Here is an 11158-nt window from a genome sequence, read left to right on the forward strand (position 1 = left end):
GGTTTCACGAGTGTTTTAGTTTAATTGCTGCAACATGTGCACAAGCACACGCACATGTGGATAAAACTCCTGAGGACTCCAGAAGTGCCTGGGTGAGCATCAGCTGCTCCCTGGTACATAAGCAAGTTTCACTTCAAATAAAGAACATGCCAAGAGCGGCAACGCGAGAGCATCAGCTGCCTGAAGGAGCCCTTTCTTCTGCTTTTTCTTGTTTCTCTTTAGAAACTTTCCTGAAAGCCATAAGCACCCTGGTGCTGGACAGTATGTACTTGCTGTCAAGAAAGCAATTAAACTTCTTAGTCATCTCCTGTTGGCCAACACGGGGAGGACGGGGGAGCTGATCCCAGCTGAACCGGTGGAAGTGGCTCCTGAACGCAGCAGGGCAGACACAGCCATCTCCTCTCACGGGCTGGGCATGAGGAACAAAACCCCACCGACCTCTTCCTTGTAACAGGAAAAAAAAAAAAAAGTGTCGCTTGGCACAAGACGAGCACCTTCTCTGGGACCCTGCAGCCTCCCGGGGTGCCCCGAGGAGCAGGGACCCGGCTTGTAGCGATACGAGGGACCTTAAGCACTAAAGGGGCAAAATCAAAACAAGTAAACTCTGTTTTAACTATTTTTAAATTGCAAAAGCTTTCAGAACTTTCCTGATTTCGGTTGTGGTTATAGTTAACGCTTGTTATTTAATTTTAACTGGCTGCACCGCTCAGCCCCACACAGCTCATGCCTCTCTGCGCCCTAGATTTTAGCAGCACGTGACTGAAATTGGGGCTTTTGTCATGAAAGAGGTCAGGCAGAGCAGTGAAAACAGGGCAGCGTGCCCCGGCTGGGCGCACGCGTTACCCGAGGGGAGCGGGGGGAGCGAGCACAGCTCCGGCTTCGCGGGCTGCCACTTTCTTATCTCAGCTGCGCCTGGGTGGCAAGAGCCTGACTAATACCGGGTGTGGGATTACTAAAGCTGGGAGCGCGATGCCACCGGCACCCCGCTCGCCGCAGCCACGCTTTCTGGGAAGGGCTCATCTCCCTCTCCCGGGGCCAGCATCCTACCGGGGCTCCGCTTTCAGTATTTCAGCCAGCGAAATCTAAGCCCGACACCTATTCATCTGTGCTCGGGCTTTACCCGAAAGGTGGAGGAGCAGCGGCTGTCTCATAGCAAGAGGCGTGCAGGGGCACGCACGTTTCGGCGTGGGGTCTGGCACACGTGAGGCGGCGGGGGCTGCCCTGCCCCGCTCTTGGCGTTGCCGGGAGCCTTTTCGGTCTCAGCACGGGTGGGGGTGGCAAGCGGGGCTCCCGCGGGGATTGCACGCGCGGCTGCTGCGCGGGTGCTCTTGCTTTCAAGGAGCAGGCAGAGCTGCTCGGCGAGGGCGGGCAGGCGCTGGCAGCGTGGGTCCTGCCTGCGCCCCTCTCCGGGGACAGAGCAGGGCATGCTGCAGGGTGGGAACCCCGCAAAGCTACAGGTTACACAGAAACAGGCCTCGCTCCTCTAGGAATTCTAACAACTGTTCAACTGTCACTTCGTCCCCCGCAAAAGCCCAACCAGGGGGTTTCTGCAGGCTTTAAAGTTTGAGGGCAGCTTATTCGGGAGGAAGGATTTCACCAGCTGCCCCGACATGAGCGGTTCTTCTCTCCTCCAACACTGCGCAGCAGAGTTTGTCCTAGCCCTTTTCTGGGCTCTGCAGGTCCCTGTCACAAACTCACCTACTCTCCAACAGCATGAGAAGATGCAAGGCAATAGAAAAAAAGAAGTGTAGGTTAACACACCCCCCCAAAAAAAGCCCTTAACAACAAAGCAGCATAGTGACCGTCGGTAAGGCCCCGTACCCGGCCATTCCCACCCTGCTTCACCACCGTTGCTGTTCAGCAGTAAGGGTCCAGCGTTGCGGTGCAGAGCTTCAGGAGCCACCCACCTCCCTCTCCAGGCGCAGCACCAAGACAGCGATGCGAAACCAGCGCCGAGCAGCCCCACCGCTGCGCCCCACCCTCCCCGTCGCCGAATCCCCCGGGTTACGCACGCGGCCGGTGCGGGTGGGCATCCCAGCGGGACGCGTTGGAGGCGGGTGGAAGGGATTCAGCCCCGGCACGCAAACCCGGAGGAAGCATTGCACCATTTCTGCTGCTGCCGCAGACGCTGTTTAGAACAGAAAGTGAATTACAAACAAAGCTAATAAAAGGGGCTACGGGGTAAGCGAAGCCAAGCAATGGCCCCGGTTGCACCTGCAGCTGGTGAATGGGGGGTGTGGGGCCACAGACCCATTTGGGAGTGAACGGCTGCTTCTGAGAAAGGTGCCTGGTTTCAGCGAAGCTCCTTTCCCATGCGGCGTGCCGGGCTCTGCCGCCAGCCGAGCCCACGGCCCGCCGAGGAGCCGAGCACCTTCTGCCTGCGTCTCCTCCGCATGCAAGTGGTTTCACAATGACTGAGGACTGGTTACCCTCAGCAATAGAGACCTGCGGCAGGCTGGAGAAGCAGCCACCTAACAGGAACGGCGGCTGCTTGCTTTCCCCTTTGCACTAAATCCTGATGCATCCTGAGGCTTTGGGGAGGATTCAGCTCCTGACGTTGAAACTTGGCCCCGGAGTGGTTCACGAGGTGCCTGCAGAGTGTTAAGCAGCAGACTGACAATGCGATGCCAGGGAGATGCACAAACCCCGTGACATTTTTGGGTCCTATCCCAACTGGCGATCTACCAATTTGTGAAAGAGCAGGGTACAGATGCACTGACTCACTCTCGGGGCTATTAGATGATGATGCAGAGGAAGGAAGGGAATTTGTTGAATTGGTTCCCATCCATGCCAGCTCTTCGGATGCTTAAATCTGACTTTCTGATGGAGGAGGAGCTGGAGATCCCAGCCCACAATGTAGGCAGAAATCCTCAGTTGGATAAGGATGCTAATTCAGTGGTTTAACCCAGCCAGTTCTCATTTAGCACCTCTGCCTTCTGTGATCTGTTGCCTTTTGCCTCTCGGCAGGGTCTCTCCACCATTTCATCACACCCTGAAGCAACAAAATATTCTTCTTTGCTCCAGACAATGGAGCTGGACTACGAGGTTCCTTTCCTGGCAGTAATGCCAAATTTCTTTTTCCCTGAGCTGAAACTTCATTTCCTGAATCTGTTGCAATGCTGACCCCAGCTGCTGTGATCGGCACGGCTCGCACACCCTCTCTGTGACCTGCTCACAGCTTCCCGCTGCTGGGTCAGCCAGAGTTGCTCTGGTTTTCAAAGCAACAAGGAACAGCTTCGCCTTTCCTGGTTGGAAGAGGTGCTGCAAAAGTCTAGGGCAGGATTCCTGCGGGCCTGTTCTAACCTAATAGGACGATTTCTACTGTTAGTGAAAAAACACGTTTTGTTCCTGGGCACCTCACTTTTAGAGCTGGGTTTAAACTGTCGGCCGTCACTGCCTGTCATTTTACAGTCAGCTCCAGCAATGCCTCAGCAGAATCCCTCTAACCCCAGGCTCAAGCAAGCCTGATGCTAACAGGTCCTTTGCTGATCTGGCATTTTTGAGCATTAAGCAGTTCAGCTGTGCCAGCGCGCTTCATCCCACGCTCCGCGGCAGGAAGTCCTGATCCCAGTTCTTCGAAAAACACAACCTTCGCCTGATTTTTCACGGAGAGTTTTGCCTTTTTAAATTGTACAGCTTACCATCAGCTGCACCTGGGGTACAAACCAACCTAGGACAGAAATGCAACCCAAGTCAAAGCCTACTTGGCCAACAGAAGATTGCAGTAGCTTCCATTAGATTTAGAGAAGGCTTGCAAGTACTGGCAGCCCATACATGGAAAAACGTCTACTCTCAATTACAATCCTCGTCATTAGAAAACTAAGGGCACCAGCAAACCAGCAACGATGCACAACTGCTTCGTACTCCTCCGGTCTCAATTGCACAACGTGCCTTCCTGTCCCACACATCCACAGGGCCCTGAGGACAGTTTGTCCTTCTGGGGTTGTCCAGGGTTGGCCAACACTGTGGGAGTGCAGCAAACCGCCGCTGCAGCCGCGTCTTGAGGAGGGGGAGACGCAGTGCTGTCAGCCATCCGGGCCTCGCCTCCGTCCTTGCAAGAGCAGCAGCTACTTCTCGCATTGACAGACTAGGAAACAGAGATCTTCGTGATTCATCTCTCAGGTAGCAGCAAACACTGATCATCTACCTGGAGCAGAGCCAGACTTTTGATCAAAACCAATCCCCTCAAGAGTGAGAAATATATTTTTTTTCCTTAGCAGGAAGTTTGCTACTAAAAATAAGAAGGTGGGGCGAGGAGAGAGGGTTTCTTTTCCTACTAACTACTAAAAATTTAAAATGTTGCGGTGAATCTTTCACATATTCCTTCAGAGTCAGCAGGTCACACGTACAGTCCCTTGATTTTGTGTGAAGCATTGGGCGGCTACGTCATAGCACACACGTACATGGATTACGTGGTGGATGAGGATGCTAAAAGGTTACATTAAATCTAAAATCAAGTTGAATTCTGCAGCTTCAGCTCCAAAACCAGACACGACCATTGGCACAAACCACATCCCTTCAGCGTCTACAGCAACAGGGGATGCAGTTGGACACCCAAGAGCTTTCATTTGCAATTGTGAAAGTATGCTCACCAGGCGGGAGGGCTGCGTTTCGTTGCGGGCACCCAGCCCTGTGGCACAGGGGAAAGGGAGGGCTGCGTGAGCATCGGGGCTCCCCGCACGTAGAGGTCAGCCCTCCTGACCAGCCCTGTCTCAGCGTGCTCCGGACACAAGATGTGGAGAGGAACCTGCCCAAAGGCTCTCCAGGCCTGGGTCCAAGCCATGGCAGGAGGCTCTCTCAAACGAAGCCAGCCCAGTGCCAGCACCCCAGGAGTGAGGGCAAAGTCGGAGGTCCCACAACAGCACAGGGCATAACAAGGCAAGAGGCATCAAGGAGTTCAGTCGTAACCCAAATGCGTAAGAGGACAGTGGTCCTGAACGCTCCCAGAAGACCTTAAGTGAAGTTCAGAGGCAAGTCCTGCATGGTGGGAAGCCTCAAGGAAGGAAGCTGCATGCTGCTTTTGTCATTTTGCTTGGGCCCAGGCATCTTCTGTGTCTAGAGCTACAAAATACGGCCTTCAAAGCCCAGGGATGCCCTTTGCAGTCTCTCTGCGACATTTCTCCAGAGCTGAAGACAAACCCACGGTGGTGGGAGAGCAGTCTTTGGAGGAGGACTGTACGAGCAGACACCGGGGAGGGTGTCCAGCTGTGGGTCCTGGTTCTGGGAAGGAGTAAGAGCGATGGCCAAGGAGCCTGCTGCTGCCAAAAGAAGGGACACTGAGGCACGCTTCGGTGGAAGCTGAGCCGGCCGGTCCCTCGTGCTGGGCTAGGGGGAAAGCACACGTGCCCGCGCTGCCAAGGCACTGGCACACCAGAGCAGCCTCTGCTTGACATTGTCACCCAAAAGCACTGAGTCTCATCACCAGGCTCCAGACGGTGGGCGTGGGGTTTTGCTGTCTGCACCACCACTCCTGGTTTCCATTTAGGCTTGAAGTATTTTCAAAAAGAGTTAGCAAGAGAGCCTTACCTCACGTGTTTATCTCATTGTCCTTTATCTTGGTGGCTCAGCTTCTGGTTGAATCAGCCATCTATGTCTTCTTTTAAGGCCAAGCAAAGGTCAGGATGAACCAGATGACATCAGTATCAGTGTTCAGAGATTGCAGTGCTGTTGTGTACCAGCTGGAGGTACCAAGGGAGAAATTAAGACCTTCATAAATTTGGTTCTGGTCAACTTCCTCCTCTTTCCAAATAACTTGTAGTTTCTTCAGAGCATCTCCACTGCGAAAAGTGGGAAAAGAAAAAAAGCTTTATTCAAAGCTCCAGTCTCTCCCTGGCACCCGAGCTGGCAGAGGTGCTCGGACTCACAGCAGCCGCTGCCCTGGGCCTCCCAGCAGCCGCCCCATCGTCGCAGCATCCTCCCTCCCCAGGGGAGCTCTCTCGGCCGCAGAGACAAACCGCAGATTCCCCAGGGGAGGAAGCTCCGATGCGATAAATCAATAAAGCGGCTTACCTGCGTTTCCCCGTGCAGATGCACCCTCTTTGCCAGCCCGGCAGCGACCGCCGCTCGCGGCGCAGGAGCCTCGGAGCCAGGGCTGGCACGAGCAGCACGGGGGCTGCAAAACCCCATCTGCTAAACGGGGCCGAGGGAACTGGAAATATCGCTGTGAAATGGCGACAGTGGCAGTACTTAGCTGGCTCACAAGGTAACACGGGATCCATCCGCATCAGAAGGCTCAGATGCATCCTGTGTGAGGACCCAACCCTGCAGCAAAGTGCTGGAGAGCCCAGGAGACCTGTATCGTGGGTACGGGGAGCTGTGGGGGGCACCCACACCCGTGGAGGGGGGGGCATTGGGTGCTCATAAATCCAAACCTGCTTCACTGGCCCCAGCTCTGCCCAGAGCATCCCCGTGCCACCCCTGCCCCACGGCCCCAGGTTTCCGTACCCACCTCCCACCGCAGCTGGCAGGGCTTGCAAAGTCACAGCCGCCATCTCACACGTCCCAGACCAGGGCCTTATTCAAACATTTTATATCCTGGCTCCCCTTTGAGCGTTTTTCCCAAGCGTGATGCGTAGCACGGGTCTCGTCTCCCCCAAACAAAGCTGGATTCCTTCACGCTGCTTTTTTCATCCTTACCTGACACCGGCAAGCAAACGGCACCGACCATTCCCCAGCTCACAGCTGCCCTCTCCTCTCTTCTTCAGCCTATTTATTTACAGTGCTTTGTGAACAAATCTGTCTCAAAATTTTGCTTTCAAACCCGAAGCAACAAAATATCACCCTGCATGAGTAAGTCTCTGTTCTCACCCAACGCCCACACTGACCCCGCTATTCCTTTTAGTATCAACAGCTTTACAGAAAACAGACCTCTGTTTTTATCCACCTAGACAGACGCTCTGAAAGCGGTGACAGAAAGAAAGAGTCTGGTGTGCTGCAGCGAGAGAGATTTCTGCTGGGGAGGGAGAAGTGGTGGGTGGAGGGGGGTGACACCATGCCCACCCCTTCCTCTCCCAAAGCCGGGAGCAGGGAGAGGAGGGAGAGCCCGGGGAGCTGCAGCAGGGCTCTCCCCGGCAGACCCGCTCTCTGCTGCTGGCTCCAACGCCAATGCCAAAATGAGGGGGGTTGCGCAGCCCTGGGAGCAATCCCCCACCCCGGGCAGGCGGCACGGGCGGCTGGCTGGCCATCGGTGCCTGCTCCGCTCTGCTCTTCCCTCCCCGAACACAGACAGAAAACATTTCAAGCCACAAATCTTCCCACCGGAGTTGAGATTTGTGTCAGTAAGCACCGCGATTTCCAGAACAGGCTCTCAGTAATAAAGGAAACCCGAACCTCAGCCCCCCCCCCCCCCCCCCCGCCAAGACAAGGTTAGGGTTTTATTACTAGGATTACGTTTGTTTATAAAATCTTTTTTTCCAAAACGCTGAACCTGCGCAAGCGTGTCGGAGCTAAGGGCAGCTGCGGGCTGAGCCCCTGGAAAAATCTGCCTGTGCTTCACACCTCTCAGTGCTGTACAGTCCACGTTTCCGCTTCGGTAGAGTGAACAGCGTGGTGCAAACAGACACGATTTACTGTTAGGGTTTTAGGTATTAGCTCACTGTTTTGGAACTTGGCAGCTAAAGAAACAACTCCTCCCTGCTTGGCTTTTGCAAGTGGGATCGGAGGAGGTCGCCGAAGCTCCTCTTCTCACCAGTCTCCAGGTCCCATCTTGCAGTACCTTTGTGGGATTTGACTTTGCTCCTTCCTGCCCAGTCGCACGGCGGCATCCCGCAGCGGCACTTCTCGGAGCAGCCCGCGTACCCGCCAGGAACCGGACAAACGCCCCCGAGCCTTCCCTGCGCGACTGCCACGCGTTCGGTGCCGCCACTGCTCGCACCCCAGCGTTAAAACACGTTCTTAAGCAAAAGCGGCGAGGTGCCATCCTGCACCCTCCACCCTGGAGGCACAGCCTTGCAGTTAAGGCAAAGAAGGGACTTTGGTTTTGGGGTGCTGCGCCAGCTGCTCCGCACGGCGCGCAGACCCCACGGCTCCAGCCTCTCCCGCTTCCCTTACACCCGCAGGGGCGAGGGGAGGTGACACCTCGACGGCCCAGCCCGGTTTACAGCCCCCAGCCTGCAACCGCAGCTCGGCAGCATTTACACCTTGAAAAACAACACACCATTCCAGCCTGGTTTCTTCTCCCACCCGTTGTACAGCGAGGGAGCATCCGGAGGCACGCGGGTCCGGGGCCCAACGGCCGCAGAGCCGGACGTGGCACTGCCTAAACGGGACCAGGCTGCTCTGCCAGAAAACCCGCCGTGGGCCTTGTTCTGCCCCGTCCTGCCTGCAGGCGCCTGGGGCCATCGTGGCAGTCACCGCACCGGAGGTGATACGGGATGCTCAGGGTGTGGGTCCCACAGGGCTGGGGCCACCGGTGTGCCCCGTGTCCCACCAATTACACGGGCAAACTTGCACTTCGCTCTTCTAAATCTGCACGAGGACAGCACAACGTCAGGTTTTGCAAATGTGTTAAAAGCACCGTAAAGAGCTTCAGCCTGCCAGGTTTTTTAGGACAACTCAAATGTTTCCTCCTGACAGACACAATGTCAAGCCGTTTGCCAGAGACCAGCGGGTAAAAAGTGCTTGTTTAAGCATTTGTAAGTGCAAAAGAGCGGGTTTGCATCAGGTGGAGGCAGCTCAGCTCGGGACCCCGGCAGCTCCGAGTTCCACTTTCAGCCTCTCAACGTTACACTTTGTGCAAACGCCACTGCACGGTGGTAGCGTTTTGCTAACTTCTTGAAAAGACAAAAGCTTTTCAGTCAGTGCGTCTCCAAACCACGTGTGCCAGCAGTTTTACTGCGCTGCGGGCACACCACCGCGGCTGGAAGCCGCCACGTGGGACCTGCAGAGCCGCCACGGGGAAACTCTCCCTCTGAGCTACTGCTGCTCCTGCACGCATCCCTCCTGGCAGCACCCTCCGCCGGGCTCAGCTAAACCCCACGGGCAACAGGGAGGGGGAAAAAAAACCCAAAGAAAATAGAAAAAACAACCCAGTTTAGCAAGAAACAGCAAGCCCCTGGCAAAGCTAGCGTTTCAAGGTCACTAGGAGTTGAGGCACAAGGAGAAACTCAGAGCTCCTGGGGCCAGAAGACTTGCAAGAAAGGAGTGGAGACACGTACTGCCCCAGGACCTGCAGCTGCCGGATGAGGCCGAAGCTCCAGGTCCTTTCGGGGGTTGACGCTGACCCTCCCCACCACCACCTGCACATGGGTTCCTGTCCCCGTGCCCCAAATCTGCCCCGCATAAGCTGGAGGGAAACATTTTAACAGCAGCAGCAAGAGGTCACAAGGCTGACTTCAGTGAAGAGACACTTAAAGCAAAGGCATGAAGGAAAACGTAATAGGAGCTACAGAAGAGGTCTGTCCGTCTGAAGCAGCCACCCTGCACCACGGGCAGAGGCTGTGCAGACCCTTGGCTCCCCAGGCAGCCTGGCAGGGAGAGCAGGTCTTACCTGGGCCGACACAGGATCCTTCCAGGCTAAGAAACGCTCGAAGCGACGGCTTTGATGAGCTGCTCAGAACTGGGGCGATGCTGGGGAAGCCCCTGGGATCGGCCCCACTCTGCTGGTAGCAGCGGGGGTCCCGCACGAGCGGCCGGACACAGCCCTGGGGTCTGGTGCAGCACTCCAAACCCTTTGGCACGGGAGCGAGCTTTGGACCAGATTCAGACTGAATTTTGCCTAAATGTAGATTGAAAATACCTCTGGGTGCACCTGCAGGTGGGGAGAGGAAAGCCTATTGCATCCCGTCCATCCCATTAAACCCAGCAAGAGGCAGCATGAGGTGAGAGCTGGGGCTGAAGATGCAGTTTGAGCAAAGCAGCCCCCCATAACCTAGGGGGGGGGAGGGGAGGGGGGAGGGCATCAGGGCACCCCCTCCAGCTCACCACAGCTGGTCCAAAACCTCCATCCTCTGCACCAGCACCCAGCTGCAGCCGCCCAGCATTACAGGGTGCACATCCCACCCCGCGTTTCTATAGCCCCAAAAGGCCCAGAGGCACCTGGGGCACCGGGACCCTTTCCAGCAGGGGAGGAAAGGCTGGGAGACCCCCCCCACAGACACTACCCTCCCCACACCCCCAGCCCCAGCACTTACTGCCCCATCCCAGGACGTGCCAGGGCAGCCCCAGGGATCTCGTGTAGTTCCGAGGTGCCGCAGATGAAGCAAAAGCCCGCAGCCGGCACAGCAGAGAGGTTTCGGCAGCTCTGGCAGCAGCAGTGCAAGGCTCGTTCAGCCAGCGCTGTCGGAAAATGCAGCTCCATCGGTTGGAACGAAAAGAAAAGTAACCCGGCTCCAAGCGTGAAATAATGAAACAAATAATCAGATAAAGCCCTTTGTATCGCACGCTCGGAATCTTCCTGCCCTGTGGTTTGGCAAAGCTCGTGGGCAGCGCTCCTGCACCCCCCCCCGCCCAGCGCTCAGCTCGGGGGCTGCAAACACCCCCGGGGGGCTGCGCGGGGGTCCCCAGCCCGGGGCTCAGAGCCCGGCCAGAGTCCCCCAGGGAAAAGCCCCACATGTGGGAAGCAGAAAAGTGATGGAGTCAAATGACCCAACAGGACCCACCCGAGTCCCTCTGCAGCCCCCGCTGCCCTCCCTGCACACCCCCACTGCTTCTGCACCCCCAGGAGGAGGAGGAGGGTGAGGAAGGCGTCTGGGGATCTCACCACTTCCTCCTCTCCCGCGGATGCTGCAGCCCTGCGCGGGGACCAGCGGCTCCCAGCAGCCACGAACCCCGGGACAGCACCCCGGGGCTGCCATCGCGGAGGTGACAGCGGGGACCGGGCAGGGCCGGTGGCAGCCCCAGTCCCACGCGTGTCCCAGCGCCCACAGCCGGGCGGCGATGCCGGATGCGCAGTTCCCCCTGCCGGCACCCGGGCGCAGGGGCCACAGCCCCGCGTCCCACATCCCGTGTCCCCAAAGCCCCGGCCCGGGGGAAGCCACACACGCCGGGGAGCAAACCCCGCTGGCAGCAGCCGGGACAGATCCGTCCACAAGATCTCGAGTGACTGTGCCCACGCAAAGGGAGTCTGCGAGGCCAGAAATGCTGCATCCCCACAGAACAACCTGGGGGAGCTCAGCCTCTTCGGGGGAAAAAAAGAGCAATTTCAAGACATCAGGAGAGC

Source organism: Mycteria americana, chromosome 20 (assembly GCF_035582795.1).
Source record: "Mycteria americana isolate JAX WOST 10 ecotype Jacksonville Zoo and Gardens chromosome 20, USCA_MyAme_1.0, whole genome shotgun sequence".
Taxonomy (NCBI): Eukaryota; Metazoa; Chordata; class Aves; order Ciconiiformes; family Ciconiidae; genus Mycteria; species Mycteria americana.